The sequence below is a fragment of the Pseudoliparis swirei genome, chromosome 20, assembly GCF_029220125.1.
Source record: "Pseudoliparis swirei isolate HS2019 ecotype Mariana Trench chromosome 20, NWPU_hadal_v1, whole genome shotgun sequence".
NCBI classification, from domain to species: Eukaryota; Metazoa; Chordata; class Actinopteri; order Perciformes; family Liparidae; genus Pseudoliparis; species Pseudoliparis swirei.
The window spans coordinates 60,001-69,875 of NC_079407.1; the positions used below are offsets into that span (position 1 = coordinate 60,001).

Genomic DNA, 9,875 nt, shown 5'->3' on the forward strand with positions numbered 1-9,875 from the left:
CCGACGCTGTTCCTCCAAATCAAATTTAAACGACATCCAATCTCGTTAAAGCGCCGACAGCCGGACGCTGAACACTTCCTGAGCTCCGGAGACGGAAGGACACAAATAATCAGTGAAACTGAATCAGACGGAACACGCCCACGTTCCCGTTACAACACATGCATGTTTCACAGAAGCCAAAAAGAAACTTTATGGAACTTGATTTGTCAAATAAAAGCCCTAAAACAAATGACGTTAGCTAAAATGCAACCGACGTTAGCTAAAGCGCAGCTGACATTAGCTAAAGTGCAACAGACGTTAGCTAAAGTGCAACTGACGTTAGCTAAAGTGCCGCTGAGGTTAGCTAAAGTGTAACTGACGTTAGCTAAAGTGCAACTGACGTTAGTTAAAGTGTAACTGACGTTAGCTAAAGTGCAACTGACGTTAGCTAAAGTGCAGCTGAGGTTAGCTAAAGTGTAACTGACGTTAGCTAAAGTGTAACTGACGTTAGCTAAAGTGCAACTGACGTTAGCTAAAGTGCAGCTGTGGTTAGCTAAAGTGTAACTGACGTTAGCTAAAGTGCAGCTGAGGTTAGCTAAAGTGTAACTGACGTTAGCTAAAGTGCAGCTGAGGTTAGCTAAAGTGTAACTGACGTTAGCTAAAGTGCAGCTGAGGTTAGCTAAAGTGTAACTGACGTTAGCTAAAGTGCAGCTGAGGTTAGCTAAAGTGTAACTGACGTTAGCTAACGTGCAGCCTACAATAGCTTCCTAATGTCCCTGAATAATTGGTTGGATTGCGTTACAATTTCAATTCTTTAAACACAACTAAAATAAACTGTAACCATCACAGTGAACATTTATTTCTATTGTGACAAAATTTGATTACATTATTATTCTGAATAAATTCTGGATGGTAAAATTCTGCCATGTTTGAGACCCAAGACTCATTATTTACTGACAATGTTCAATAAAGTACGATTGGAAAACTAAATAATTAAAACTAACTTTAGAAAATAAACATGTTTTATTGGTTAGTACAAACTAATCATGAACCCAAGCGGCCATGAGACAGATCTCATTGGACGGAAAGCAGCAGTTTGTGATTCTTCCATTCCTTCTTGGATGAAGAAAAAGCTTCTGGACCGAAAAGAACCCGAGATCTGGAGGGCAAGAGAGACAATGAAAGAGAGAAAGAGAGAAAGAGATAACGAGAGAGAGAGAATTAGAAAGAGAGAGGGGGGGGGGGGGGTTATACTCATGAGTTTTAATGCTTCTGCCAGCAGGTTAAAACATGATTGTCTTGCTGTCTGGTTGTGACGGTGTGTAGATATGTGTGTCTGGATATATGTGTGCATGTATGTGTGTGTGTATGGATATGTGTGTGTGGAGATATATGTGTGTGTATAGATATGTGTGTGTGGAGATATATGTGTGTGTATAGATATGTGTGTGTGTATAGATATATGTGTGTGTATAGATATATGTGTGTGTATAGATATATGTGTGTGTAGATATTTGTGTGTGTATAGATATGTGTGTGTGTATAGATATGTGTGTGTATAGATATATGTGTGTGTATAGATATATGTGTGTGTGTATAGATATGTGTGTGTGTATGGACGCCTGACAGCAGCCAGCGGCTACACTCATTAATATCAAGCAGTGTGTGTGTGTGTGTAAGTGTGTGTGTGTATGTGTGAGTGTGTGTGTAAGTGTGAGTGTGTGTGTGTGTATGTGTGAGTGAGTGTGTGTATGTGTGTAAGTGTGTGAGTGTGTGTGTAAGTGTGTGAGTGTGTGTGAGTGTAAGTGTGTGCAAGTGTGTGAGTGTGTGTAAGTGTGTGAGTGTGTGTGTGAGTGTGTAAGTGTGAGTGTGTGTTAACACCGTAATGTTCGAGTAAATCCTGACATGCCCTTTACCACCTCACTGCAGGCGGAGCAGCAAACTTTTGTAATATTTCAATATTTCAGCACATTTCCATTATTTTTTAAATATATTTTCTGGGGCAAAAGAAGGTTAAACGCCATCGTCCACATCCCAGAACTAACCACAATCCTTATAATGATCTGATTTGAGACGAAGCTCTCTTTAATTAATGTCAAACCATCTGTAAATATTAATGGATTAATTTGGTATTCTCAGACCTTAAAGCTGCAGCACCGCCTTTTAAAAATCAGGAAACTGTTACGCCTCTTTTATGAAACGCATCAACCCCACCGACTCAGAGCGGTCACTAGAATCTCTTTTCCATGCTGTATGTGTGCTCTGGAGGTGCTAACTGCATCATTTAGCCTTGTGGAGCTGTTGATGTTGGAGGAACAGGAACACACCGGACGGCTCTGACTGAAAGAAACAGCGGTAGACTTCTACTTTACGTCTATAAGCGTTTTATTCAGAGATAAGGATACAAGTAGACATCATGCATGGACCCCTCCGCCTGGTACCTCGAGTATTCAGACCAGAGAGAGGCGCCTTAGCAGAGGGCGCAACGGTTTAAATAGTCATCAAGACCAGTTCTGATTGGTCCAGCGTAGAGAGGGCGGTGTCTTCTCATTGGTTCTTCGTCTCTCTGCTTCCATCGCTGTCGCTCATTCATTGGTTCTTCTCGGCCCGCCAATGAGAGCATATGTTGTGAAAAAGTGTGGGAAGAGAAAGATGGAATTCACTTGTAGCTTCCTTTGACTAAGCTCGGGAGTTTTCTAAGATAATCTTATCTCTTCCGAGGTGGGATGCGCTGCGTCCAGAAGGTCGTTTATCAAAAGGCTTCTTCACGTGTGTGTGTGTGTGTGTGTGTGTGTGTGGGTCAGAGAGGCTTGTGGTTGAATCCGGATATTAATTGCCAAAGCTGGACCGTTCTTATCTTATCTGTGCTCAGTAAATGTCTCTGTGGCTCTCCTGTTCATGTGCGCATGAGTGTTGTGTTGTTCTATTCAAATCCAGGGTGAGCGTTTGTGCATAAAGTTTATTTCATGTGTCACTGTTATCTTCTTTGATCAGTCAGGCTGGATGCCCTGCTGGAGTTTCTAACTCTCATCCAGTATTTTCCACTTTACACATAACATTTATGCACAATACACTAGGCTATGCTAAGCTATAATATATATTCTTTACAAATCTAACAATGCGCTAATCCTGAGAAGCTAACAGTGTGCTAACCCTGAGAAGCTAACAGTGTGCTAACCCTGAGAAGCTAACAGTGTGCTAACCCTGAGATGCTAACAGTTTGCGACCCTGATAATGTGTGTGTGTGTGTGTGTCTGTTACCAACATGACACTCACAGCTTTAACCGTCCAATTTAAATATATAAGAGAATAAAGTATGACGTGTTGAACTCCTCCAACAGTTCATCAGTTTAATTACTTCCAGTCAGAATTCATCAGGACATTAAACTTTAATTAAAGGTGTTCGTCCCCGGAGTCCTTGTGACTTCACGTCTCATGGGGTCATCGGACCCTATGAGACGGCATAGATCCTATCTGCTGATGGATCATCGAGGTCTGGGTCGTGGAATTCCTGCTCCTGACTACGCCACTGTCCTGTTGAGACTCCGCCCACTGTTGAGACTCCGCCCACTCCTCCTCCCCACCGCCATCTGCCTGATGGATCGTGGAGGTCTCCATCGTGGAATATGCCTACTATGAACAATTCATACACTCTGTCATATTCATTGAATGTATTTTAACTCTAAATCTGTCCTTCTGGTCACATGACATCTATTGTTCTGTCCATCCTGGAGAGGGATCCTCCTCTGTTCTCTCCTCAAGGGTTCTGACCTTCTTCCCCCTGAAGGGTTATTTGGGAGTTGTTCCTGATCCGATGTGAGGTCAAAGGTCAAAGGTCAGGGATGTCTATGTGTACAGATTGTAAAGCACTCTGAGACACATTTGTAATTTGTGAAATTGGGCTGTACGAATAAACTGAATTGAATTGAATTAAGGGTTTACTTTGTTCCGTGTCCAGAAGAGACGTGGAGGAAGAGGTCTGGAGGTTAGGAGGCTAGGAAGTTAGGAGGTTAGGAAGTTAGGAGGTTAGGAGGTTAGGAAGTTAGGAGGTTCGAAGGTTAGGAGGTTAGGAGGTTAGGAGGTTAGGAGGTTCGGAGGTTAGGAGGTTAGGAAGTTAGGAAGTTCGGAGGTTAGGAAGTTAGGAAGTTAGGAGGTTCGAAGGTTAGGAAGATCGGAGGTTCCGCCCCCTTTAGAGGAACGCCATCACGGAGCCCACACTGCCACCAAGGCCAGAAGAAATACAGTCTGATTGGACCAATGGGCGGTCCGACCGCAAAGAGACTCAGAACAACCACAAAGAGACACAATAAACACAAAGAGACTCAGAACAACCACAAAGAGACACAATAAACACAAAGAGACTCAAGACAACCACAAAGAGACACAATAAACACAAAGAGACTCAGAACAACCACAGAGACACAATAAACACAAAGAGACTCAAGACAACCACAAAGAGACACAATAAACACAAAGAGACTGAGAACAACCACAAAGAGACACAATAAACACAAAGAGACTATGAAGAAGATGGCGCGGCTGTGTCCAGACGCCGTCGAGGTAGCTCCGCGGAGATTGTGCGCTCTTTTAGTTTTTGTGTTTATTTTTAATGTTTTCTTTGCCACAAACACATCGGCACTAACAGCATACGACCACAGCACACTTTTGGACATAAACTTTTGCGCAAAACAAGGGTTTTTGTCCACTTTTTCCATCGATCCAGCGTGGCCGGCAGAGATCGTACGAGCGAACCACATCAACAACAGTGGAGCCGCTACTACGGGAGACGACGAAACATCGAGGAAACGGAGCGGAATTCGAACAGACTGAGAGTTCAAGCCCACCGTCCACCTCTGCCCAGCATCCTTCTTGCTAACGTCCAGTCTCTGGAAAATAAGATGGATGATGTTAGGGCAAGGATCAGATTCCAACGGGACATGAGGGACTGTAACATCTTTTGTCTGACGGAAACATGGCTGACCCGCTGGTGCCGGATCGAGTCATATGCCCAACCGAGTCCTTCTCTGTTTTCCGTGCAGACAGAACGGAAGAGTCTGGTAAATCTAAGGGTGGAGGTTTGCTTCATGACTAACAACATGTGGTGCGACCCCAAGAACATTAAGACTCTTTTTCTCGCCTGCTCGCAACCTGGAACATCTGACGATCTCATGCCGTCCATTCTACCTTCCCCGGAGTTCAGCTCGGTCACCACAGCCGCTCACATTCCACCACAAGCGGACACCGACGTAGCACTATCGGACCTACATGATGTGTTATGTCGGCATCAGAACAAGTATCCCGACGGCTGTGGTGGTGGCTGGGGACTTTAACAGGGCAAACCTAAAAAGTCATGCCGACTTTCACCACATTACGTGCTACCAGAGGGGAAAGAACGTTGGACCACTGCTATACGCCATTCAAGAGAGGCTACAAGGCTGTCTCTCTCCTCCGTTCGCAAATCAGACCATGCCGCCATTTTTCTGCTTCCGAGTACCGACAAAAGATCGCGGGAAGCGGTAGTAGACGAGGAACGAACGCCGGTGGTCTGACCAATCAGAGGCTGAGCTACAGGACGCTCTGCGTGTCGCCGACTGGGACATGATCCAATCCAGTTCCAGTGACGCGTCAGCGAGTTTGGAAGTAGCAATGAGCCTCATAGCAACGCTTAGCGACACCATCGTCCCCACGGTAAAAGTTAGGGTCTTTCTAACCAAAAGCCGGGTTGATAGATCCATCCGTGAAGCTGTGAACGCCTGCTGCCTATAACTCCGGTCTTGTATCCGGCAACATGGACGAGTACAAGGCAGCGGTCTATGGACTGAGGAGGGCGGTGAAGGAAGCCAAGAGGAGGTACCGAGACAGAGTGGAATCACAGATGGAGCAGCGCGACACCAGGCGCCTATGGCAGGGGCTACGGACTATCGCAGACCCCGCGCTATGGTGAGTGCCGACGCATCCCTAGCGGACGACCTGAACTCATTTTATGCACGGTTTGAGGCTAGCAACAACAGCGCTAGCTCGCCGGCTAACAACAACACCGTTAGCGTAGCCGAGGTGAGTTCTACCGCTGGGGATGAACACACACTCTCTGTGACCGAGCACAGTGTGAGGAGGGCTCTGTTGAGGTGAACACCAGGAAAGCTGCAGGTCCAGATGGCATATCTGGGCGAGTACTGAAGACCTGTGCTAATCAGCTAGCTCCAGTGTTCACCACAATATTCAACCTCTCCGAGGCTGAGTCCATGGTCCCCGCCTGCTTCAAGAGATCCACTATTGTCCTGTGCCCAGAACGCTTCTCCAGCATGTATGAATGACTACCGACCGGTGGCCCTCACCTCGGTGGTCATGAAATGCTTTGAGAGGCTGATAAAGGACTACATCTGCGCCTTCCTTCCCCCATGGACCCGCTGCAGTTTGCTTATCGCCCAAACAGATCCACAGATGATGCTGTCTGCCAGGTACTGCACACCACACTCTCTCATCTGGACAGCCAGAGGGGGGGCTATGTGAGACTGCTGTTCATTGATTATAGTTCAGCTTTCAACACCATAGTCCCTTCCAGACTGGCCGGCAAGCTGATTGAGCTGGGACTGAACACCCCCCTGTGTGCTTGGATCCTGGACTTCCTGACCGCCAGGCCACAGGTGGTCAGGGTGGGCAGACACACCTCCAAACCCCTCACCCTGAACACAGGATCCCCCCAGGGTTGCGTCCTCAGCCCCCTACTGTACTCCCTGTACACACATGACTGTGTGGCCAGGTTCAGCTCCAACACCATCATCAAGTTTGCGGATGACACAGTGGTGGTGGGCCTGATCTCCGACAACGACGAGAAGGCCTACCTGGAGGAAGTTGCTGATCTGTCACTCTGGTGCCAGGACAACAGCCTCATCATGAATGTCACCAAAACTAAGGAGCTGATTGTGGACTTTAGGAGGGTACAACAACAGAGGACGTACTCACCACTGGGGATTAACGGGACTACTGTGGAGAGGGTGAGCGGGTATAAATACCTGGGAGTCCACATCACCGAGGATCTGACATGGTCAACAACCACAGACACTCTGATGAGAAAGGCAAGGCAGCGCCTCTACCACCTCAGGCAGCTGAGGAAATTTAAAGTTTCCCAGAGGATCCTTCAGTCCTTCTACTCTGGAGCTGTAGAGAGCGTCCTGACAGGAAGCATCACAGCCTGGTTTGGCAACTGCTCCACTCAGGACAGGAAGGTTGCAGAGAGTAGTGCGTCGGCTGAACGCACTATTGAACCACACTCCCACCCTGCAGGACTTGTACACCAGGAGGTGCAGAACCAGAGCGGCAGGATCATGAAGGATCCTCACCACCCCAACAACAGACTGTTTCAGCTGCTGCGGTCAGGCAGGCGCCCGTAGTCACGCTGCAAGAACAGAGAGACTGAGACGGAGTTTCTTTCCTCAGGCCATCAGGATTGTGAACCCGACCTCACCAGGACCCCACATAGACCCACACAACTGCCCCTCTTAGGCACACACACACACACACACACACACACACACACACACACACACACACACTTACTGTAAATATTGTGTTGTTTTTTATTGTAAATAGTGTGTACTTGTTGCCCTTGCACATTCCTGCTGAGCATTGCCACTTTCATTTCACTGCACACCCTGTGTGTGTATGTGACAAATAAAACATCTTGAATCTTGAATCTTGAAACAACCACAAAGAGACACGATAAACACAAAGAGACTCAGAACAACCACAAAGAGACTCAATAAACACAAAGAGACTCAAGACAACCACAAAGAGACACAATAAACACAAAGAGACTCAAGACAACCACAAAGAGACACAATAAACACAAAGAGACTGAGAACAACCACAAAGAGACACAATAAACACAAAGAGACTCAGAACAACCACAGAGAAACAATAAACACAAAGAGACTCAAGACAACCACAAAGAGACACAATAAACACAAAGAGACTCAAGACAACCACAAAGAGACACAATAAACACAAAGAGACTCAGAACCACAAAGAGACACAATAAACACAAAGAGACTCAGAACAACCACAAAGAGACACAATAAACACAAAGAGACTCAGAACAACCACAAAGAGACACAATAAACACAAAGAGACTCAGAACAACCACAAAGAGACACAATAAACACAAAGAGACTGAGAACAACCACAAAGAGACACAATAAACACAAAGAGACTGAGAACAACCACAAAGAGACACAATAAACACAAAGAGACTCAAGACAACCACAAAGAGACACAATAAACACAAAGAGACTGAGAACAACCACAAAGAGACACAATAAACACAAAGAGACTCAGAACAACCACAAAGAGACACAATAAACACAAAGAGACTCAGATCAACCACAAAGAGACACAATAAACACAAAGAGACTCAAGACAACCACAAAGAGACACAATAAACACAAAGAGACTCAGAACAACCACAAAGAGACACAATAAACACAAAGAGACTGAGAACAACCACAAAGAGACACAATAAACACAAAGAGACTCAGAACAACCACAAAGAGACACAATAAACACAAAGAGACTCAGAACAACCACAAAGAGACACAATAAACACAAAGAGACTCAAGACAACCACAAAGAGACACAATAAACACAAAGAGACTCAGAACCACAAAGAGACACAATAAACACAAAGAGACTCAGAACAACCACAAAGAGACACAATAAACACAAAGAGACTCAGAACAACCACAAAGAGACACAATAAACACAAAGAGACTCAAGACAACCACAAAGAGACACAATAAACACAAAGAGACTGAGAACAACCACAAAGAGACACAATAAACACAAAGAGACTCAGAACAACCACAAAGAGACACAATAAACACAAAGAGACTCAAGACAACCACAAAGAGACACAATAAACACAAAGAGACTCAAGACAACCACAAAGAGACACAATAAACACAAAGAGACTCAGAACAACCACAAAGAGACACAATAAACACAAAGAGACTGAGAACAACCACAAAGAGACACAATAAACACAAAGAGACTGAGAACAACCACAAAGAGACATAATAAACACAAAGAGACACAATAAACACAAAGAGACTCAAGACAACCACAAAGAGACACAATTAAAGCTGCAAGCAGCGTCGAACGGGTCCTCGCTCACCCGCGCCGGTCGGGGGAGCCGGCGCCGAGGAGCCAGCGCCGAGGACCCGGCGCGGTCGGACTCGACTCGGGCCGCGACTTGTAACGACGACAAGTTTAGGCGGATTCGACAAAAGTCCAGTTCAGCCACTAGGTGGCGCTTTAACTACGTGAACATATTCATGCGTCGTGTATCCCGACGTGAAGTATAGACCGCGTCATGTAAATTATGTAAAATGCATAAATGCTTGTCGCTTGAGTTGTGCACCGCCGCCTCAATTTAATTCAGTTTATTTGTATAGCCCATTTTCACAATTTACAAATTTGTCTGCGAGTGCATTACAATCTGGACACATAGACATCCCTGACCTTTGACCTCACATCGGATCAGGAAAACAGAGGAGTACTCACAATCTGACCCCGACCTCTCAAGGCATCACGTGTATGATTAGTTGGGCACAGTGCATCATCCAATCTCCATTTCAACCAAGCTGCTGAAGCAGACTGGTGTTAGCGGCTTGTAACGGTTCTTCAGCGTCATCTGGAAAACAAAATTGCAGAAACAATAATGGTGTCAATTGGTCTCTTCAAAAAGCAAATACTGGTATGATTCATAAACTTCAAAGCACAATAACATAACAAACCTGCGGCTGGACAATCCTCCTTAGTGCCACGTCCTATAAAGAAACAGAATAAACAAGAAAGTAACGGATTTGCTTTAAATAAAATTCAAATATTGTCATAATATT

The 9,875-nt window shown here is 45.4% G+C and overlaps 1 long non-coding RNA gene across 1 annotated transcript; it reads right to left on the reverse strand.

The window, feature by feature from the left end:
• Window positions 1–9,537: 9,537 nt before the first annotated feature.
• Window positions 9,538–9,865, reverse strand: LOC130211255 (uncharacterized). The gene is made up of 2 exons (XR_008834977.1): window positions 9,771–9,865; window positions 9,538–9,667 (listed from the first exon to the last, which is right to left on the reverse strand). It is a non-coding gene; the product is annotated as an uncharacterized LOC130211255 (long non-coding RNA).
• Window positions 9,866–9,875: the final 10 nt, after the last annotated feature.